Source organism: Bidens hawaiensis, unplaced genomic scaffold (assembly GCF_021521415.1).
Source record: "Bidens hawaiensis isolate Kalapana, Puna unplaced genomic scaffold, B.hawaiensis_p1.1 tig00053101_1, whole genome shotgun sequence".
Taxonomy (NCBI): Eukaryota; Viridiplantae; Streptophyta; class Magnoliopsida; order Asterales; family Asteraceae; genus Bidens; species Bidens hawaiensis.
Genome location: NW_027506242.1, coordinates 27,990 through 52,120, shown reverse-complemented (window position 1 = coordinate 52,120; position 24,131 = coordinate 27,990). Strand labels below are relative to the sequence as shown.

The 24,131-nt window shown below is 38.1% G+C and overlaps 1 pseudogene; it reads right to left on the bottom strand.

Moving 5' to 3' along the window:
• Positions 1 to 16,156: 16,156 nt before the first annotated feature.
• LOC143617206 (putative TPR repeat-containing protein At1g05150 pseudogene) lies at positions 16,157 to 18,611 on the bottom strand (annotated as a pseudogene).
• Between the last annotated feature and the right edge of the window lie 5,520 nt (positions 18,612 to 24,131).

The following is a 24,131-nucleotide window of genomic DNA, read 5'->3' as shown; positions in this document are numbered from 1 at the left end:
CAAATAACCGTTTAATTATCAATTTGAAAAACAAAACAGAAAAAGATGATGTTGACCACTTGGATGCCGCCACTTGGCCCAATAGGGGTTAGCAGCACCAAAGTTGTCAATTGTATATATGTATAATATTGGTACGCCAATCTTATATATGGATTAAATTAGTACGAGTTGTTTTACATTATTTGTTTCTAATATATATAGATTTTATTGGATTTTAATATTATTTTTTGTAAAGAGGTTAATAATATACTTAGGGTTTGATGATGAAATCATGAAAACGAGGCGTGAGCGCACTAGTCTTGTTGCATCTTTAACACATATGTTTAGCATCCACAGACATTGATGTAAAAGAGAAAAAAATGATGCTTGAGAGAGAGTTAATGTTTTTTGAGAGACAAAGGAAAGAGAAAATGCAACACGGCTAGGCGTATGGAAATTAATGCAGCTTGTAAGGTGCTAATGTGACAGAGAGAGGGATGCGATTCGTGAGCCTCTATTAAGGATGTCCTTAAGAGCACTTGCAAGCCCGTTTCTTTTAGTCCATCAAAAACCTAATTAAACTATCTAGATAGGATAAGTAAGGTATCGTATCCACCAGGAGTATGTGGTCAATGTGATTCGTGTAAGCAACTTTAATATTATGAAGTAACAGATTTAGTGCTGATCACACAAGCAATGATTTAAATTTAGAGTTAAACAAGCAAACGATTAAAGAAGTTTCAATCAATTAACAAAGCAAATCACACCCGGGAATTCAAGTAAGCAACCTATAGTAATCTCATGCAACCTAACAGATTAATTATTACTGGTTAACTACAGACTGATCAATCAGACAAAACCTTAGACATCAATAATCGTTTTACACACGGCACTGGTTATCAAACGGTACTTGCCAGTGTGACTCAGTTAAGGGCAATTATATGTTTTATCGTATTCAATCTAATCAAATAATCATATGATCAATTCTCTAGCAACTGGTAACAAATTGTTCAGACCAACGTAAACCTAAACCGACTGAACACACAGAAATACTAAACATCAGTAATCATATATCAACCACAAACAATTATGCCTGGTGTTCTTAATCACATGAGAAAAACTTTAAAAGTTCTATACATCCCGGGTATGATTCGGAGAAGACTAGCCGAGCATCGTAATCGATAGATCTTCAATTATGATGAGGGAGGCCATTAGGATTGATCAAGAGATAATTGGTAGCCCTGGAATTCACCCAAAATCGCCGAATAGCTGCTGGAAGTCGTCAATCCTGATTATGGTTCCGAAAATAGAAGATATAGGTCAAAATCCGTTTTTTCACGTGTTTTAAGACCATCGCGTATCGCGATGGCCATAGACCCTACCCGTCGTGTACGCACACCAAAGAAAACCTCATATTTGGATTCCTCTCGTCGAGAAACCCAAAATTCATATATTATGGCTCCCGTAACTCATTTTCTAGCTCAGAATATGCTCGTTTTACTTCAAGGTCGCATATTGTCAACCCATCTTGTTCAGTTTTAGCATTGGCTTATGATTTCTCATCCATACTCTTCCCGAATCCTTGTAACACTTCCCAATACATCAAATCATGCTTCGGTCTTCCCGAGATATCATTCCATGCTCGTACAGGTCTCGCATTTATCATCTTTAACGATCAATTACCTGAAATACAAAAGCACGTATGAAGTACCAGAGTTCTAACAATATACTCAATAAAACTACATAATTAATACACTAATATATATACAAAATACCCGACCATCACATCCCCACACTTATCTTTTGCTTGCCCTCAAGCAAAACTCTAAAGTAAACATTAACCTCCATCATAGGTATGTGAATTATCGCCATTAATACTAGTAAGGTTTAAGGTCATACCCAGTTTCCAAGACTGACACTTTCTAGATTGACATCCCACAAATACGGTTAAGTGCTAAAATAAAAACAATAGAGTCGTCCAGACGATTGTACTTTGTTTCCAGTTAAAGCATACATGTTCATACCCCTCACACTATCAACACTCCTATCGGTTTAATATCTGGACTAGCAAAAGATGTGCCAGTATATGTCTCTGCCCTCAAATACCAAATATGAGTCACAACTTAATAAGCTTGCAGGCCAGTCTTATCTCCACCCATTACCCACCGGTTGCATAAAGACTCGGACTAAGGTTTTGCTGGGGCTTAGGTTGGGTGCGGAATAGGCATATTTAGTGACTAAGGTGGATGTAACCCAGTTTACAAATACACAAACAACTAATAAAAAATAAACAGACTGCTAATTACATAACTGAATAAGAACTGACTTTCTTTTTGGCTTTTTTTTTTGTTTTTTTTTGTTTTTTTTTGTTTTTTTTACCAACTAATAGACAATACACTGAAGTAAATAATTATACAACTCTGACAAACACATATTTACAACTCAACCGAGACATATATACATTGTGTACTATTCTCAACAACTAACTATATACAACTCGATAACGAAGTGGATTTCATCACACAGGGTTAACATAAAGTGAAGGCCAAGGCTGAAATGGTGTGTAATGTCTGGTTTAGCAAATAAACAGGAATTAGGTCCAAACGGGCTCCTAGGGGGATATTGTCGGGTAAGGAAATTTATTTAGTGGAGGAAAGTGTATGTAAAGGTTTTCTAAAATCCTAATCGTTTGAGTCAATCAAAAACCTAATTAAACTATCTAGATAGGATAAGTAAGGTATCCTATCCACCAGGAGTATGTGGTCAATGTGATTCGTGTAAGCAACTTTAATATTATGACGTAACAGATTTAGTGCTGATCACACAAGCAATGATTTAAATTTAGAGTTAAACAAGCAAACGAGTAAAGAAGTTTCAATCAATTAACAAAGCAAATCACACCCGGGAATTCAAGTAAGCAACCTATAGTAATCTCATGCAACCTAACAGATTAATTATTACTGGTTAACTACAGACTGATCAATCAGACAAAAGCTTAGACATCAATAATCGTTTTACACACGGCACTGGTTATCAAACGGTACTTGCCAGTGTGACTCAGTTAAGGGCAATTATATGTTTTATCGTATTCAATCTAATCAAATAATCATATGATCAATTATCTAGCAACTGGTAACAAATCGTTCAGACCAACGTAAACCTAAACCGACTGAACACACAGAAATACTAAACATCAGTAATCATATATCAACCACAAACAATTATGCCTGGTGTTCTTAATCACATGAGAAAAACTGTAAAAGTTCTATACATCCCGGGTATGATTCGGAGAAGACTAGCCGAGCATCGTAATCGATAGATCTTCAATTATGATGAGGGAGGCCATTAGGATTGATCAAGAGATAATTGGTAGCCCTGGAATTCACCCAAAATCGCCTAATAGCTGCTGGAAGTCGTCAATCCTGATTATGGTTCTGAAAATAGAAGATATAGGTCAAAATCCGTTTTTTCACGTTTTTTAAGACCATCGCGTATCGCGATGGCCATAGACCCTACCCTTTGCGTACTGCGACCTATGAAAACCTCATATTTGGATTCCTCTCGTCGAGAAACCCAAAATTAAAATATTATGGCTCCCGTAACTCATTTATTAGCTCAGGATATGCTCGTTTTACTTCAAGGTCGCATATTGTCAACCCATCTTGTTCAGTTTTAGCATTGGCTTATGATTTCTCATCCATACTCTTCCCGAATCCTTGTAACACTTCCCAATACATCAAATCATGCTTCGGTCTTCCCGAGATATCATTCCATGCTCGTACAGGTCTCGCATTTATCATCTTTAACGATCAATTACCTGAAATACTAAAGCACGTATGAAGTACCAAAGTTCTAACAATATACTCAATAAAAATACATAATTAATACACTAATATATATACAAAATACCCGACCATCACATCCCCACACTTATCTTTTGCATGCCCTCAAGCAAAACTCTAAAGTAAACATTAACCTCCATCATAGGTATGTGAATTATCGCTATTAATACTAGTAAGGTTTAAGGTCATACCCAGTTTCCTAGACTGACACTTTCTAGATTGACATCCCACAAATACGGTTAAGTGCTATAATAAAAACAATAGAGTCGTCCAGACGATTGTACTTTGTTTCCGGTTAAAGCATACATGTTCATACCCCTCACACTATCAACACTCCTATCGGTTTAATATCTGGACTAGCAAAAGATGTGCCAGTATATGTCTCTGCCCTCAAATACCAAATATGAGTCACAACTTAATAAGCTTGCAGGCCAGTCTTATCTCCACCCATTACCCACCGGTTGCATAAAGACTCGGACTAAGGTTTTGCTTGGGCTTAGGTTGGGTGCGGAATAGGCATATTTAGTGACTAAGGTGGATGTAACCCAGTTTACAAATACACAAACAACTAATAAAAAATAAACAGACTGCTAATTACATAACTGAATAAGAACTGACTTTCTTTTTGGCTTTTTTTTTTTGTTTTTTTTTGTTTTTTTTTGTTTTTTTTACCAACTGATAGACAATACACTGAAGTAAATAATTATACAACTCTGACAAACACATATTTACAACTCAACCGAGACATATATACATTGTGTACTATTCTCAACAACTAACTATATACAACTCGATAACGAAGTGGATTTCATCACACAGGGTTAACATAAAGTGAAGGCCAAGGCTGAAATGGTGTGTAATGTCTGGTTTAGCAAATAAACAGGAATTAGGTCCAAACGGGCTCCTAGGGGGATATTGTCGGGTAAGGAAATTTATTTAGTGGAGGAAAGTGTATGTAAAGGTTTTCTAAAATCCTAATCGTTTGAGTCAATCAAAAACCTAATTAAACTATCTAGATAGGATAAGTAAGGTATCCTATCCACCAGGAGTATGTGGTCAATGTGATTCGTGTAAGCAACTTTAATATTATGACGTAACAGATTTAGTGCTGATCACACAAGCAATGATTTAAATTTAGAGTTAAACAAGCAAACGAGTAAAGAAGTTTCAATCAATTAACAAAGCAAATCACACCCGGGAATTCAAGTAAGCAACCTATAGTAATCTCATGCAACCTAACAGATTAATTATTACTGGTTAACTACAGACTGATCAATCAGACAAAACCTTAGACATCAATAACCGCTTTACACACGGCACTGGTTATCAAACGGTACTTGCCAGTGTGACTCAGTTAAGGGCAATTATATGTTTTATCGTATTCAATCTAATCAAATAATCATATGATCAATTATCTAGCAACTGGTAACAAATCGTTCAGACCAACGTAAACCTAAACCGACTGAACACACAGAAATACTAAACATCAGTAATCATATATCAACCACAAACAATTATGCCTGGTGTTCTTAATCACATGAGAAAAACTGTAAAAGTTCTATACATCCCGGGTATGATTCGGAGAAGACTAGCCGAGCATCGTAATCGATAGATCTTCAATTATGATGAGGGAGGCCATTAGGATTGATCAAGAGATAATTGGTAGCCCTGGAATTCACCCAAAATCGCCTAATAGCTGCTGGAAGTCGTCAATCCTGATTATGGTTCCGAAAATAGAAGATATAGGTCAAAATCCGTTTTTTCACGTGTTTTAAGACCATCGCGTATCGCGATGGCCATAGACCCTACCCGTCGTGTACGGACACCAAAGAAAACCTCATATTTGGATTCCTCTCGTCGAGAAACCCAAAATTCATATATTATGGCTCCCGTAACTCATTTTCTAGCTCAGAATATGCTCGTTTTACTTCAAGGTCGCATATTGTCAACCCATCTTGTTCAGTTTTAGCATTGGCTTATGATTTCTCATCCATACTCTTCCCGAATCCTTGTAACACTTCCCAATACATCAAATCATGCTTCGGTCTTCCCGAGATATCATTCCATGCTCGTACAGGTCTCGCATTTATCATCTTTAACGATCAATTACCTGAAATACAAAAGCACGTATGAAGTACCAGAGTTCTAACAATATACTCAATAAAACTACATAATTAATACACTAATATATATACAAAATACCCGACCATCACATCCCCACACTTATCTTTTGCTTGCCCTCAAGCAAAACTCTAAAGTAAACATTAACCTCCATCATAGGTATGTGAATTATCGCCATTAATACTAGTAAGGTTTAAGGTCATACCCAGTTTCCAAGACTGACACTTTCTAGATTGACATCCCACAAATACGGTTAAGTGCTAAAATAAAAACAATAGAGTCGTCCAGACGATTGTACTTTGTTTCCAGTTAAAGCATACATGTTCATACCCCTCACACTATCAACACTCCTATCGGTTTAATATCTGGACTAGCAAAAGATGTGCCAGTATATGTCTCTGCCCTCAAATACCAAATATGAGTCACAACTTAATAAGCTTGCAGGCCAGTCTTATCTCCACCCATTACCCACCGGTTGCATAAAGACTCGGACTAAGGTTTTGCTGGGGCTTAGGTTGGGTGCGGAATAGGCATATTTAGTGACTAAGGTGGATGTAACCCAGTTTACAAATACACAAACAACTAATAAAAAATAAACAGACTGCTAATTACATAACTGAATAAGAACTGACTTTCTTTTTGGCTTTTTTTTTTGTTTTTTTTTGTTTTTTTTTGTTTTTTTTACCAACTAATAGACAATACACTGAAGTAAATAATTATACAACTCTGACAAACACATATTTACAACTCAACCGAGACATATATACATTGTGTACTATTCTCAACAACTAACTATATACAACTCGATAACGAAGTGGATTTCATCACACAGGGTTAACATAAAGTGAAGGCCAAGGCTGAAATGGTGTGTAATGTCTGGTTTAGCAAATAAACAGGAATTAGGTCCAAACGGGCTCCTAGGGGGATATTGTCGGGTAAGGAAATTTATTTAGTGGAGGAAAGTGTATGTAAAGGTTTTCTAAAATCCTAATCGTTTGAGTCAATCAAAAACCTAATTAAACTATCTAGATAGGATAAGTAAGGTATCCTATCCACCAGGAGTATGTGGTCAATGTGATTCGTGTAAGCAACTTTAATATTATGACGTAACAGATTTAGTGCTGATCACACAAGCAATGATTTAAATTTAGAGTTAAACAAGCAAACGAGTAAAGAAGTTTCAATCAATTAACAAAGCAAATCACACCCGGGAATTCAAGTAAGCAACCTATAGTAATCTCATGCAACCTAACAGATTAATTATTACTGGTTAACTACAGACTGATCAATCAGACAAAAGCTTAGACATCAATAATCGTTTTACACACGGCACTGGTTATCAAACGGTACTTGCCAGTGTGACTCAGTTAAGGGCAATTATATGTTTTATCGTATTCAATCTAATCAAATAATCATATGATCAATTATCTAGCAACTGGTAACAAATCGTTCAGACCAACGTAAACCTAAACCGACTGAACACACAGAAATACTAAACATCAGTAATCATATATCAACCACAAACAATTATGCCTGGTGTTCTTAATCACATGAGAAAAACTGTAAAAGTTCTATACATCCCGGGTATGATTCGGAGAAGACTAGCCGAGCATCGTAATCGATAGATCTTCAATTATGATGAGGGAGGCCATTAGGATTGATCAAGAGATAATTGGTAGCCCTGGAATTCACCCAAAATCGCCTAATAGCTGCTGGAAGTCGTCAATCCTGATTATGGTTCTGAAAATAGAAGATATAGGTCAAAATCCGTTTTTTCACGTTTTTTAAGACCATCGCGTATCGCGATGGCCATAGACCCTACCCTTTGCGTACTGCGACCTATGAAAACCTCATATTTGGATTCCTCTCGTCGAGAAACCCAAAATTAAAATATTATGGCTCCCGTAACTCATTTATTAGCTCAGGATATGCTCGTTTTACTTCAAGGTCGCATATTGTCAACCCATCTTGTTCAGTTTTAGCATTGGCTTATGATTTCTCATCCATACTCTTCCCGAATCCTTGTAACACTTCCCAATACATCAAATCATGCTTCGGTCTTCCCGAGATATCATTCCATGCTCGTACAGGTCTCGCATTTATCATCTTTAACGATCAATTACCTGAAATACTAAAGCACGTATGAAGTACCAAAGTTCTAACAATATACTCAATAAAAATACATAATTAATACACTAATATATATACAAAATACCCGACCATCACATCCCCACACTTATCTTTTGCATGCCCTCAAGCAAAACTCTAAAGTAAACATTAACCTCCATCATAGGTATGTGAATTATCGCTATTAATACTAGTAAGGTTTAAGGTCATACCCAGTTTCCTAGACTGACACTTTCTAGATTGACATCCCACAAATACGGTTAAGTGCTATAATAAAAACAATAGAGTCGTCCAGACGATTGTACTTTGTTTCCGGTTAAAGCATACATGTTCATACCCCTCACACTATCAACACTCCTATCGGTTTAATATCTGGACTAGCAAAAGATGTGCCAGTATATGTCTCTGCCCTCAAATACCAAATATGAGTCACAACTTAATAAGCTTGCAGGCCAGTCTTATCTCCACCCATTACCCACCGGTTGCATAAAGACTCGGACTAAGGTTTTGCTGGGGCTTAGGTTGGGTGCGGAATAGGCATATTTAGTGACTAAGGTGGATGTAACCCAGTTTACAAATACACAAACAACTAATAAAAAATAAACAGACTGCTAATTACATAACTGAATAAGAACTGACTTTCTTTTTGGCTTTTTTTTTTGTTTTTTTTTGTTTTTTTTTGTTTTTTTTACCAACTGATAGACAATACACTGAAGTAAATAATTATACAACTCTGACAAACACATATTTACAACTCAACCGAGACATATATACATTGTGTACTATTCTCAACAACTAACTATATACAACTCGATAACGAAGTGGATTTCATCACACAGGGTTAACATAAAGTGAAGGCCAAGGCTGAAATGGTGTGTAATGTCTGGTTTAGCAAATAAACAGGAATTAGGTCCAAACGGGCTCCTAGGGGGATATTGTCGGGTAAGGAAATTTATTTAGTGGAGGAAAGTGTATGTAAAGGTTTTCTAAAATCCTAATCGTTTGAGTCAATCAAAAACCTAATTAAACTATCTAGATAGGATAAGTAAGGTATCCTATCCACCAGGAGTATGTGGTCAATGTGATTCGTGTAAGCAACTTTAATATTATGACGTAACAGATTTAGTGCTGATCACACAAGCAATGATTTAAATTTAGAGTTAAACAAGCAAACGAGTAAAGAAGTTTCAATCAATTAACAAAGCAAATCACACCCGGGAATTCAAGTAAGCAACCTATAGTAATCTCATGCAACCTAACAGATTAATTATTACTGGTTAACTACAGACTGATCAATCAGACAAAACCTTAGACATCAATAACCGCTTTACACACGGCACTGGTTATCAAACGGTACTTGCCAGTGTGACTCAGTTAAGGGCAATTATATGTTTTATCGTATTCAATCTAATCAAATAATCATATGATCAATTATCTAGCAACTGGTAACAAATCGTTCAGACCAACGTAAACCTAAACCGACTGAACACACAGAAATACTAAACATCAGTAATCATATATCAACCACAAACAATTATGCCTGGTGTTCTTAATCACATGAGAAAAACTGTAAAAGTTCTATACATCCCGGGTATGATTCGGAGAAGACTAGCCGAGCATCGTAATCGATAGATCTTCAATTATGATGAGGGAGGCCATTAGGATTGATCAAGAGATAATTGGTAGCCCTGGAATTCACCCAAAATCGCCTAATAGCTGCTGGAAGTCGTCAATCCTGATTATGGTTCCGAAAATAGAAGATATAGGTCAAAATCCGTTTTTTCACGTGTTTTAAGACCATCGCGTATCGCGATGGCCATAGACCCTACCCGTCGTGTACGGACACCAAAGAAAACCTCATATTTGGATTCCTCTCGTCGAGAAACCCAAAATTCATATATTATGGCTCCCGTAACTCATTTTCTAGCTCAGAATATGCTCGTTTTACTTCAAGGTCGCATATTGTCAACCCATCTTGTTCAGTTTTAGCATTGGCTTATGATTTCTCATCCATACTCTTCCCGAATCCTTGTAACACTTCCCAATACATCAAATCATGCTTCGGTCTTCCCGAGATATCATTCCATGCTCGTACAGGTCTCGCATTTATCATCTTTAACGATCAATTACCTGAAATACAAAAGCACGTATGAAGTACCAGAGTTCTAACAATATACTCAATAAAACTACATAATTAATACACTAATATATATACAAAATACCCGACCATCAGTACCGGTCCCGATTTTGCTCATCCCTAGGTCACAGTCTGTGCCATTCTGTTTGTTATTTTTTTTAAAAGCTGGGAAAAACCAGCTTGACGGGAAAAATGGCAGCCCGACCGCCGGGTATTATTTTCTTCCCTACTTACCCCGTAAGACTTCCTCCTCCCTACTTCCTCACTCCTTCTTTTCCTAACCCCTCTCAACTTCCTCAACACTCCATCTTCAACTTCATCTTCATATATATATATATACATACCTCCATCCTCCATCTTCATCTTCATCCAAGACCCGAACCCACCGTCCGCAGCCACCATCCAAGACCCGAACCCACCGTAGCCACCCGAAAACCATCCACCGTAGCCCCCTCAACCGTCTCCGGCTTCCACCGTCGCACCCGGCTATGCTCCCCGTTGCACTGGCTCTGTCTTCCAGGTCGCACCGGCTTCCCGGCTCCCACCGTCTCCGGCTCCATCTCCCCGTCATACCCCGGCTTCAAGATGGTTCTAATAATCACCGTCAACTTCAATCAGGTTCTATTAGGAGTCCCGATTGATATCAATCTCCGGATAAAGCTCCGGATTCGAGCGATTATGGCTTGGTTTTTCGTCAACCTAGCTGGCCAAAACCAAATCAACTTCAACCGTACGTGGAATCTTGGGCCGCGTCTCCTTATGCTTCCGTTATAAAATCCCAAAGTTTATAATTCGGGTGAATAATTATAAGTATGTTATGTATGTAAAATCCCGAAGTTTATAATTCGGGTGTTTTGTTATATGTATTTTGTGTTTGTGTTATATATATAAAACAAATGTTTGTGTTCATTGTGTTCGGGTTCGGGTGGTTTACTAAAAAGCGACATTTTTCGTTGTTTTCGGGCGAAAAATTTACTAAAAAACGGCACGTTTCGTTGTTTCTGGGAGAAAAGTTTACCAAAAAACGGCCCGTTTCGTTGTTTCCGGACGAAAAGTTTACCAAAAAACGGTCCGTTTCGTTGTTTCCGGACGAAAAGTTTACCAAAAAACGGCACTTTTCGTTGTTTCCGGACGAAAAGTTTACCAAAAAACGACGCGTTTCGTTGTTTCCGGACGAAAAGTTTACTAAAAACGGTCTGTTTTGTTGTTTTCGGACGAAAAGTTTACTAAAAAACGACACTTTTCGTTGTTTTCGGATGAAAAGTTTACTAAAAAACGACACTTTTCGTTGTTTTCGGATGAAAAGTTTACTAAAAAACGACCCGTTTCGTTGTTTCCGGACGAAAAGTTTACTAAAAAATCGACATTTTTCGTTGTTTCTGGACGAAAGGTTTACTAAAAAACGAGTTCGTTAAAGTTTTTTACAAAAAAAAATGTTTTTGAAAAAAGGTTTAAAAAAATAGTGAATATATAGAATATATATTATATATTGTATAAAGTTTTTTACTAAAAAACTTAAATTTTTGGTTCAGTTCAAATGGTGAATATATATTACATATTTTATAAATATATCAAATGTTAGTTCAATTCAAATGGTTGGTGTTGTATGTTGTTAAACCAGGGGCGGGGGTTCGAACCCCACCCTCTACATGATATTGGATATTTAGTTTTAGAATTAGTTATAGGCTCAGGAGTAAAATGGTCATTTCAACGTTTTTTGGTCAGTCAACTCATGGTCAACTCACGGCAAGGGCACAGACTGTCCCGCCCAAATTTCACAGTGGCAGAACCTTCACAATTTCGTTTTCAATGGTTAATCCATCCCGCGACGATATAATCCAGGGAGGCAAATTGCATTTTCTCTTTTCTTTATAAAAAGAGAAGTACCCTCCCTCATAAGTTCTAAAGATAATACTGTAAAATAATACAAAACTCACTTTCACGGTTTCACCTTCCCATTCCCATACTATTCTTTTCTTTATTCCAACTACATTTTTTGTTTCAAAGGGGAGGATTTTGTGATCCAGAAAAAAAATACAATAAATATAAGGCTTTCTCTAGTCTTCATAATAGAATGCTCTAAGGCACATTCTGCTGGACATGGGTAGAATTTACATTGGAGGCAAGTTTTCTGAAATTTGTTGGCTTCCTCCAATACTGCAGCTGAGAGTTCTGCTCTGATGGAGGTACATATGAATATTATCCACTCGGGAAATGGGCAAGCAAATCAACTAAGGCTTTACTTTTCATTGCGTTGGGAGTTACACATTTCATGTCATAACCTGCTAGAGTGAGGAACCGCCGAGCAGCTCTCCCTATGAGTATAGTATAGCTCGAGACATTAAGTGTTTGATTGGGTCACATATTGTCACAATATGAACTGTGAAGGACATGAAGTAGTGACGCAACTTCTGAGTAACAAAGACTAATGTGAGGCAGTGCCCTTCCACAACTGAGTACCTTGTCCCCGGACCTGTGATCACTCGCTCAGAATCGTCTCGAGATCAGAGACCATGAATGGTTTCCTCTCATCGCTCGTTTTAAAGAGAGCAGTTATACACTCTTTATACTGACGCGTTGAATGTTGGATCTTTCTAGCTGTGATTGCTTCGATCTCACCCAATTCAGTCTGATAAAATGAGAGCAGTTCCTGATATCTATCAGAGACTTTGAGTTCTGGGCGATCCTGCTTTTCTCCCTGGCCAATCCACGTGGCCTGCTTGACGAACGTCAGCGACGGAGACATCGTAAATTGGTCCGCGGGCATCGCGATAAGTCCTCTGCCCGGAGAACCAGGCTTGCTTAGCTTACAAAGCTAGCTTACTAACGCGAATCTTTTTTATTGATTGCACGAGCCAGAAATTGCCTTGTTATCAAAAAGGGGGTTGGGTAAAGCAAACTCCCTCCTTGGACGAGCACGGGCTTAGTCAAGTAGAACCGGGTTGCGCTGCTGGATGCTCCGATCGAAAAGAAATCAGTGGGTTTTCGTGGTCATCGAGCTCGTCGGAGAAATATACCCTCCCTTATTCATCGCTCTTATCGGCTAACGATCATTAGGCGAACCTGTCCTCCTCAAACCCATCTGCTTCCAACCCGACGTGGTAAAAGCAGATCACAGCGATTGATTGCCCGTAGAACGCGCCAGCCCTTTTTTATGCGCCGTTTTCCAAAATAAGCTTTGCTCCTCTGGGTGCTAGGCGCTTCCGTGGTTCGCGAGAAGGAAAAAGGACTCATCCTTTGTTGCATCTGGCGCGAGATGATAAAGAGAGAGCTTCGTCTATCGATGAACAGCGGAAGGGAAAGGATAATTGATAAAAAGCGGGGTTCATAAAATGTTCGTAGAGGGTAGGTCGAACTAAGTATATGGGATTGAATGGCTATAAGTTAACCCTTGAACCTTTTGAGTGAGATTTTGAGAAGAGTTGCTCTTTGGAGAGCACAGTACGATGAAAGTTGTAAGCTGTGTTCGGGGGGGACATCAGTCATTCTAATGGATTATCTGGAATATCGAACTAGGAAATGAAAGACTTTCTTTCTTTATATACGAGTCAATTACATACCGGAAATATCGAACAGTAAATGCTATACCGGAAATGCGATATCTAAAGTCAATCTCAGTGAATTCCGTACCAAGCAGCCCAACCAAAACCATTTTTGCACAGCAGGGTTATGAAAATCCACGAGAAGCGACTGGACGTATTGTATGCGCCAATTGCCATTTAGCTAATAAACCGGTTCATATCTTTGTTTCGTGTGTTCCCCGGAGGAATTCGATCTCTTCAATCTCGGGATACCACCTAAATAACTATAACTGCGGCCAGAGAGTCAAATAGGTCGGGAAGAAAGAGTCTGAGGTTGGGTTGGACGACAAATGAGAAAGAAATCAAAAGTAAGTGGATCTGAATTGAACCATGACTATATAAGCTATTCTTAAGAGATTCAATATAGATGAAATCGTGGAAACGGACCGGTACGGTCATTCGGGAAGTCCCTCCGAGGACGACTCCCATACAATTCTTGCGAGAGCTGGAGAAGCGTCTACGAGTAAAGCACCATATACATATAACTGCTTGCCACCTACGCTCCGCCATCTATTCCAAGTTTAGGAACCTAGGTAATAGTATCCCGTTCAAAGAGCTGACGATGGGGGCTTTGGCTACCCTACCTTATTCCCTTCACAAGCTAAGGACAAGATGAATCTATTGCCCTGCCTCCAAGAGAAGAAATGGCACCAATCGATTCAATAGAAGGCATTAAGCAGACAGAGCGGCCTGTGATTCAGGATTGATCGACGCCCGAGGAACGCTATGCCGAATGAATGAGTCACAAGGTGTAAGCCCCAACGACAAAAGAACCTTTGAGCGAGCCGTTGACTACTCAATAGAAATGAAAGTAAGAAAACAGGCATTGAGAGGGGTAGTTCGGGCAACGATATGGTTTTTTGGCTAACTCGATGGGACTTGCTTTCCTAAAGAGAAGACGAAGAGGATGACACTGGGGATCGTTCTTACTTAAAGAAATTCCCATGAGCTGCCTTGAGCTGGTAACTCCAAAATCGATGATTCTTGGCCACTGACTTACTGCTTTCACTCAAAGGCCACTGATGCGTAAGACATTGAGTTGGGCTACTTTCCTTCCGGTAATGCCTTTCCCTGCGGTCACCTTGCCCTTCTACCCATACCTCTAAGTCCTCAACTAAAGAAATATAAGTATGGACTATCCAAGTCTGGCCCCTAATCCTTTACAAGCCCATGCCAAAACCCAACTAGTATCTCTAACAAGTACGCATATGGTCCAATACAAATCAAATAACATAACAACATATGAATTATGGTCCGGCCACCGGTTATGGTTATACCTAAATGTATATTTTCTTCACAAATAGTTAATACCAAAATTAACATGTTTGGAAGAGTCAAACTAACTGAGTGGAACTTGAAATACTGTCTAGGCGTTATATTTACGAATTCACAATACGAAAGAATATTATAGAGTGACCCTGTAAGCCAAGTGTAATGGATGGCACGTTCTACAAGTCATGTCTATAAAGGTGTTCGATTGTATTACAAAGTGTATTAGGAGGAAATGGTGTTTTAACAATTAGTTCAATTATGTGGATGAGTCTAGTTTTACTCTCAACTAGAAACTCCACATAACTCCACAACAAAGTCAGGGATTAACATTGGAGGATATAAACACTCAAAAGAAATGGGAGATAGTAATGCTACCAGTAGTTTAAACATTTACCTCCAAGTCAATATATTTGATTTTCATCCTGACCTTCTGCATTGAAACCATACCAATGCAATTTAAATAAGTGTCTAATTTACTATTAAAAAGAAAATACTCTTACACATAACCATGTCTACCTATACAAATACTCTTCAGAAATCTAAACACTTACAAACCACAAAGATTGATTTTGGTATTTCATAGAAATCATTAGAAAAAAAAATCATACAATCAAAAGAAAAAGATGTCATGATGGGAGACAATGTCTTAATCAAGGGTGTTAAGATTAAACAATCTTTGTTTGGTTAAAGGTAAAAGCAAAAGTTATAATCATGGCAACAGCTAATATCCAACAACCTATAAAATGGACCCCTAATCCCTTTTTATTTTACTATACCAACTAACCAAATTAGTTATATGTCAATTAATAACTACTATTTTTAGTTGTAATAATCATTGACCCCACCCCATCTTTGCCCATACATTTGTCTCCAACCCAACACTTTGATAAATAATAATTGAAACATGTATAAATATGCTAATAAAACTGTGTAACTTAAAATAGTAAAGGAAATAGGATTTAAGTAGCCTCAAAAGGATTTATTATACAAAACATTCATCACACATTACAAGAAGTATAAAAGCTACAACAAAACATTACAACATCAACAATCATTTTTCATCTTTTTTTAATAAAAAAAACCTAATGAACTAATAGTACCTTATGAACTTTTATGTGAACTTGAACTAAACCACATACACTTATCTTTCACTGCTTCACTCCCATTAGCATACTCTTTGAAACTATACTCTTCTTGCTTATAATTAGGACTCACTTTCCCTTCACTATAACACTGACTACACAAGCTAAACCTTGACTTCATCTCCTTAAACCGCGACCCAATTATCGGGTATCTACAAACCGAACACATGTGGTTTCCATGGCGGTTTCGGTCTCCGGTTTCAAGCTTTAACAAAGTAGACATCACACCGAAACCCCACTCTTGATCATCAAACATAGTAACAAACTCGGCCAACGAGATCAAAGAAGCATCTGTTTCACCGTGAATGTCCAAAACATCGCTTACTGGATGCGAAGGAATGTAGATTGATCTCAATAACTTTATGTAACATGTAGCGTCGGCTTTTTTAATCTTACCACCGTGTCTTTCTTCAGTAACAGGCCGCCATAAAAGTGACTCAAACGCGACGCGTTTGCGTTTATCAGGCGGGCCACCACAAACCGGGGCTAAAACAGCAAAAAACATACCTAAATCCACCCTACCCGATTCGGATTCGTCAAGAACCGAGAGGATTTTAAGGTTAATCGCCTTAACCGCCCCTACAAAGGTTTCGGCTTTCAAGAAACTTAATAATCTTCTAAGAATGCATTCTAAAGCGGGCTTACGTATCGACTTTTGAGGCCCACCGTAGCCCGAATAACTTAACGGGGCGTCGGTTTCATTCATTTCCTTCTTGAGAAGCTCAACATCACATCTAAACATCCGAGTGATTCTTTGAAATGATCGGATATCAAGACCCGTTGCCATTTCTTGTCTTGATGATGTTTTTTCACCTAAAGTCTTAAACTTTAACGGGTCGATTATAACAAACGAATCCTCCCCGTTTCCGTTAGCCTTCAACTTCTTCTTTTGAAGTTGCTTCAAGTGAGATAACGCATCATGCAACTCAACCCTACTAGTCATCTTCAAAGCTTCTTTTAAACTCTTTTTAGCTTCATCGGTCTCACCCGCACCCAACAACGACACCGCCTTATTCAACTGAGCCCGCCAATGATTAGGCCACAAACCCAAAACCCGAACATAAACCTCAGAAGCCCGTTGGTACCGACCCATATCCATATAAAGCCCACCAAGATTATACAAAGCATCAACATGCCCCGGTTTCAAATCAATCGCCTTTTGAAACTCTTTAACCGCATTATCATTATCACCCATCGCGTGCAAAGCCGACGCGAGGTCACAATGCGCGTCTGCATAATCGTTCTTCAAATAAATCGCTTCTTCTAACGCTTTAACAGCTGCTTTATACTCACCTACACCTAACAAACCACTACCCAAAAGCTTCAAAGCCCTAAAATGTGTAGGACAAAGAATCGCAGCCTCACGATAATGCTCACACGCGTTTACAATCATACCTTCGGCTTCAAGCGAGATTCCAAGATTCACATGAATTTGAGGAAGAAGATAACCCCATTGATTCCCACCCGCTTCCGCAGCATCCAAAGACAATATGAACTCCTCTTTTGCCTCGTTATGTCTCCCAACCGCATAATAACAGTTTCCAGCCCGAAAATGAGGCCGAACATCCGTCGGCTGCAACTCACACGCTCGTTTAAAACACAACAACCCTTCTTTAAACAGCTGGTGATCGTATAACACCCGACCGATCGCCATATGCCCGTCGAACGCCTCCTCTCTAGATCTCGACCCGTCAGCTCGTGATCTCAACGCACTCAACTCCTTAACAAAAAGACCGTAGTCCTGCTTCGCCTCGTCCCAAACAATCGGCTTGTTCGACTCCCCCACCGGGCCGAACTCCCGAGACCACCCGGGATCCGAATACATATCCGAATTCTCCCCTTTGGATTTCACATCCTTCATTTGCTTTGTCATTAATCTCTTAATCAAAATCTCCAAATCATCAATCAGCTTCCACGTGTCATCGAATATTATCCCGTGGTTCGGTGACGCCGCCCACGTCACCGTCCGCTGCCGCGTCTCCATCACCGGAATCTTCTCCGGCGACGGCGACTTCACCTTTTCTTCAACTTCAACTTCATTTTCAACATTATCAATAATAATATTATTATTATTATCGTGGGGTTTGAATTCTAACCCTAGGGCTTCAAAATCACGATCAACGTCACCGGCGCCGTCGTCGTAAGTCCGTAACAAGCCGTCGTAAGTGAGACCCATATCGGAATCAATGAAATCAGAGTATGTACGGAACACCTCATCAAGAATGGCGTTAATTTGCTCGTCGCTAAATTTAACCCTAGGGTTTACAGCGACGACAAGTGCCGCCATTTCTTCTCTGTTCAACCCACCGTCACCGTTCAAATCGAACTGCTGGAAGATCCGCTTCACCTTCTCGGATCTGCTACCCCTGGCCGCCATTGTTGTTGTTCAAGGTTTACGGAAATTGGTAAAAAGTGTAGAAATTGAGGGTAAAAGATATTATGTTATGTTTGTTGTTGTTGAGTGAGTGAGTAAAGGAAAGCAAAGGAGAGGCACGAGATTCTGTCACTGCTGCATAAATTCTTGTTTCGGTCGGCACAGGTGCTCAAACAGTTCGGAAGTAACAACAAATGACAAAAACTATTGTTTTAACATTGATATTTATTTTTTAAGACATTATTATCTTGTTGGTTTAAAACTCATATTAGCAATTTAATTTTCTTTTATTGTTTTTTTTAAACTATACAGGGTTTGGACCCGTGATATTCTATTTCACACTTACCCATCAAAGTGTCAAAATAGATAGTTTTAACCGGATGTGTTACAGGTAAGCTCGAAGAGAAGATGCCAAACATCTTTCCTTCTTATGAACACAAATGAAATTTATGGTAATGATATATTATTGTTTTAACAATGAATTGTCGATTTTTTTTGTACTTCACTTTGTTATAATTAAATTAGCTTGTATTGATGCATTTAGAAAGTTTTACTGTAAGACCTCGTTACCGGTGCCTTACATTGGGTATTGGATTTACTCATAAACACAGTTCTACACATCAAAGTTAATTAAAACGTTTGCGGAATATTAAAACTTTCATTAAACATTACGTATTTCTTCATAATATATCTTAAATCATTCATCTTGTCTTTCAAAACCAGAACATAATTATAAAATATCATAAGTCTTCAGATGTCAGACTCCTATTCTTCTGCCATGTGTCCCCACTCAAGCCAGCTGCCTCATTCTACTCACATGCGTGCATACTAAAAGTCAGCTACGCTGAGTGAGTTCTAGTTAATCAGGCAACATACAATACATACATATATCTTATATACTTACATATCCGAAGATACATATCCATACTTAACCAGTTACCCTTCTGTCCTACATACATGCATACATTCTAACACTTACCTAGTCCACCGAGAGTATGTTCATAGTCCGCCGTCTATACCTATACTCAAGGTCGTGAACACGTAAAAGGTCTGCAGTCTTTACCTATGTTCACCATTCATGGTACGTACAAGGTCCGCAATCCTTCCCTATACCATCCTACATTAACAACACGTGCAAGGTTCGCAGTCCTTCCTTATGTTGCAACCTATTTCATAGCACGTACGAGGTCCACAATCCTCCCCTATGCTATCACAACACAATTACAGCACGTATAAGGTCCGCAGTCCTTTCCTATATTGGCTCATATCTAAAGTACATATAAGGCCCACCGTTCTTAACTACGTTCTCATCTATCGTCTATAACTCGTATAAGGCCCGCGGTCCTTAACTACGCCATCACATGACGAGTTTATGTCCAACAAAAGTTAGAGGGATTTGTCATCCTAACTTACTACGTCAGACGTAGAACTCATATACCATTCATGTACCTGCATATACTTACTTTGCATATACAATAATTACATCGTAGCATGAGAATGCTCTAGGCGTCCTTTACATCATTCATATAACACTCATACTCCTTGTCGATACGTGCAATATCCGAAGATCGTTCACGCCCCGACAAGCATTCATTCGTAACGTTCATACATCATCCTTACATTACATACAACATTCATATCTTTATTTATAACCTGACAGTACGAGTAATATCCGAAGATCGTTCGCGTACTGACAAGCAATCATTCATATCTATCACATATATCATATATAGCATACACTTAACACTTAAGGTAAGTCTATTAACTAATCACATCGAGTATGCACACAGCCCCGAAAACATAACAAGGAAGTGGGGCTAGAAACTCATCTGGATCCTGTTACGTTCTCCGTTTATCGTTATTCCTCTTCTTAACTGAGCCATGCTGGCTGTATATAAGTTACACGTATCAATACTCATCCTATTTGTATTTCAACCAAAATGGCTAAGTCTGATCTAATCTATTGGCCTTGTATTAGATCACTTTATACTTAGAATATTTGGCCTTGTATTAGATACTTTATACTTAGAATATTTGGCATTGTATTAGATTACTTTATACTTAGAATATATGGCCTTGTAGTAGATTACTTTATACTTAGAATATTTGGCATTGTATTATATTACTTTATACTTAGAATATTTGGCCTTGTATTAGATTACTTTATACATAGAATATTTGGCCTTGTATTAGATTACATTATACTTAGAATATTTGACCTTGTATTAGATTACTTTATACTTAGAATATTTGGCCTTGTATTAGATTGGTATTATAATACATTGTAATCTAATGCATGAATTGTAATCTAATGATGAATTGCAATCTAATGATACATTGTAATCTAATGCATGAATTGAAATCTAATGATGCATTGTAATCTAATGCATGAATTGTAATCTAATGAACCATTGTAAGCGACTTGTTATTGTATGCGAGTCCCATGTATGCGAGTCTAATGTATGCGAGTTCATTGTATGCGAGTCTATGTATGCGAGTCCATTGTATGCGAGTCTAATGTATGCGAGTTCATTGTATGCGAGTCTAATGTATGCGAGTTCATTGTATGCGAGTCTATGTATGCTAGTCTAATGTATGCGAGTTCATTGTATGCGTAATGTATGCGAGTTCATTGTATGCGAGTCCATTGTATGCGACCCCAAGTGTAAGCGAATGTGCTGCACTTTATTACATTAATAAGTCACGGCTCGGTCCATTATCAACATTATGGCCACTCGTTTTAACCCTAACATCTTGCCAAGCTCGGTATGGACTCATAATTGTTTTCCCCACCGTTTTCGGCCAAAACTTGACCCAGTTAACCTTAATGTTTGGACCTTTAAGGCTAAAATGTCCAAAACTAGATCTAGGATTTATTTAAACAAGCCAATCATAACCATAAGTTCGTAAGTCCATTTTAACATCAAGTTTGTTACTTTATGGTTCGTTTATACCCGATCTACTCTAGTTTTAAGTTTCAAGGCCAACCGTTCATAAAAACGTAAACTTTAAAGATCAAGAACGTGCCTTTAAACGTTTGTTAGGCCACGGTTTATCTTGGTTATGAACAATAGTCTTGAATCTTACTTAAATAAACAAGATCTATCAATATTTGGCTTGGTTTTAATCTTGGACTCTCTCTTCTTTCTCACGGCCGACAAAGGGTGTTGTTTGTGTGTGTTTTGAGTGTGTAGAGATTAAGATGGATGGAAAATGAAAAGAATTAGGGTTTAAGGGGGGTATTTATACTCCCTTAAGCCCATGGAACTAAGGCCCATCTTTTCTTTTTGGTCCATAACTCAACCAATCTAAATAGTCTACTTTTTTTAAGCGGCGAATTTCACAGTTAAGTTGACTGCAGCTCCCAAGTCGGAAGCCCCAACCGCCCCACTCGGGCCAAGACTATGTTGTCTTAACCGGGCCCACGTTTGGCATCCGAGTTTGGCTATGCGTTCCCCGAGAAAATTTCCAGCCACCTGCCACTTGGCAGATGTTGTACCCTCCACAAGAGCAAGCCCTCTGGAGTAAATACACTGTAATAGAAAACTCGGGATGACCTCCAGATTCAAACCTGAGACCTCAAAGAGGTTAGGTTCTTATCCTTCATCAGCCTGGCCACTCCACCAAGGTGGAATGGTTTAAATAGTCTACTTACTCTTTCTTATATTATTATTATTATTATTATTATTATTATTATTATTATTATTATCGCTCCACTAACTCAACTATTTCACCCGACGCAAATAATATTTTAAATCTTATTTTAGAAATTTCGGGATGTTACATTTATAGAATGCATCAAGGTGAAGGTTTTTTTACATCATTGTCTATCATTAAACATTGAAATTTTAAACATCTTTACATAGATAGTAGTTGGTTTAAATGAGATCTGATTACTTTTGTGTGTAATGTATTGTGTTTAAATGAAGACCCTTCACATGTGGTTTAGCGTCGATGGTTCAACATCAGGAGATGATTGTGTAATGTGTATGATGGAGACAATATAATCTGATTTAATCAGGATAACAACAACATGACATGTTAGAAGAAAAATTATTTTATACTCGCTTCTGGTTTGGATTGTAGCACTAGGTAGCTCGCCAAGTAGTGTTGGTAAAGTGGTGTCGATTGTCTGTTATTGGCCTAGAATTGGATGGTGGGTAGCACAAGACGTCGTTTTGGCAAGCATTAGGGGTACAAGCTGCATTGTGCCCAAAGCACTGTCTGCATGTAGCCATGTAGGTATGTTGTGTTCGCAAGCTCCAAAGCTCGCACTCTTAGGGAGAGCGAGGTTGCTAGGTGAATTGTTAATTTGTACAAATGTCCATCCAAATTATGCTTGAAAATAGTTAATATTGTTTCTGAGGTGTAGCTCCGAATGCGTATGGGTTCCAGAGTCGTAGTCTTCTAGGCCGAAGATCTAACATTATTAAATCAATGTTAAAGATCAATGTTTACCGGCCTAAGTCCATTAAAGATAAACGCGTTTGGGTCGGGCCAGTTTCCATTAAAGAAGTGTGGTTTGGGTGTTACTCCCAACTAAGAAGGCCACATAAGAGTTCCTTCATATTCCAAAGTTCAAATATATTGTTTTTATAGTTTTGTGGTTATTCAACCTCTTTGTATACACTTAGCATTTTCATTAAAAGCGTGTGACGCGTGGTTTCTGAAATGCACAAGATTAAGGCTAGAGATCTATTGAATAACATATGGACGTGCCATTAGGCGTTATGCTTCTTGTATCGTGTATTTAACAAGCAACACGGATCAATGGTGGTATAATCAGCTTGCAAACCCACTTTTAAAGAAACTTGTATTTGTAAGATTGAATTTCTTCTAATGTAAACAAGTTACTTATAAAAGTATATAAAAGTCTTCAAATCAAAGTATTCTAAAAAAGGGCTTTGTGGACTTGATCCACACACACAATATTCACAAGATATGTCCATAAGAACTTGATTCTTACAAGTTGGCGTTTATGGAATAGAACCCATGAGTGGTTTTGATAACTAAGATTCTCACATAGTTCGTGATTGTGAACCTCAGTTTATACAATTGCGATTTGTGGCATTGTTTGGAGTTTGAATACTTGAATTTATGGACTAAGATGGATTCATCTTGTGAATTAAATTCTCACCTATGTGACTTAACGTGGATTCATCTTGTTTACGTTTTCCTAAATTATTACTTTCGTTTGTGATTATCCATATCAGTCTTGGATGAATTTATGAGAGATTTGAGGCATTAGAAGTTGTGCCTAGTTATATATAATCAGTTAGTTAATCACCCCCCATATTTGGTTTGTAAATTGAAATGTTATATGGTAATGGTTGTGCAAGAAATCAGCACCTTCATCTTATGCTAATTGACAAAATACGAATAATCAAAATTTCACATGCCTACAAAATTGTGAAAAGTGGCTTATTGTATAAGTACTGTAGCTAACAGTGCCTTTATGTTGTTAGCCTGTTACAAAACAATAAAAAAAAAGAGTTTATAAAATACAAGTGTATGGTGCCTTTTTGCTGTTTTAAAAAAATAAAATAAATAGAGTAT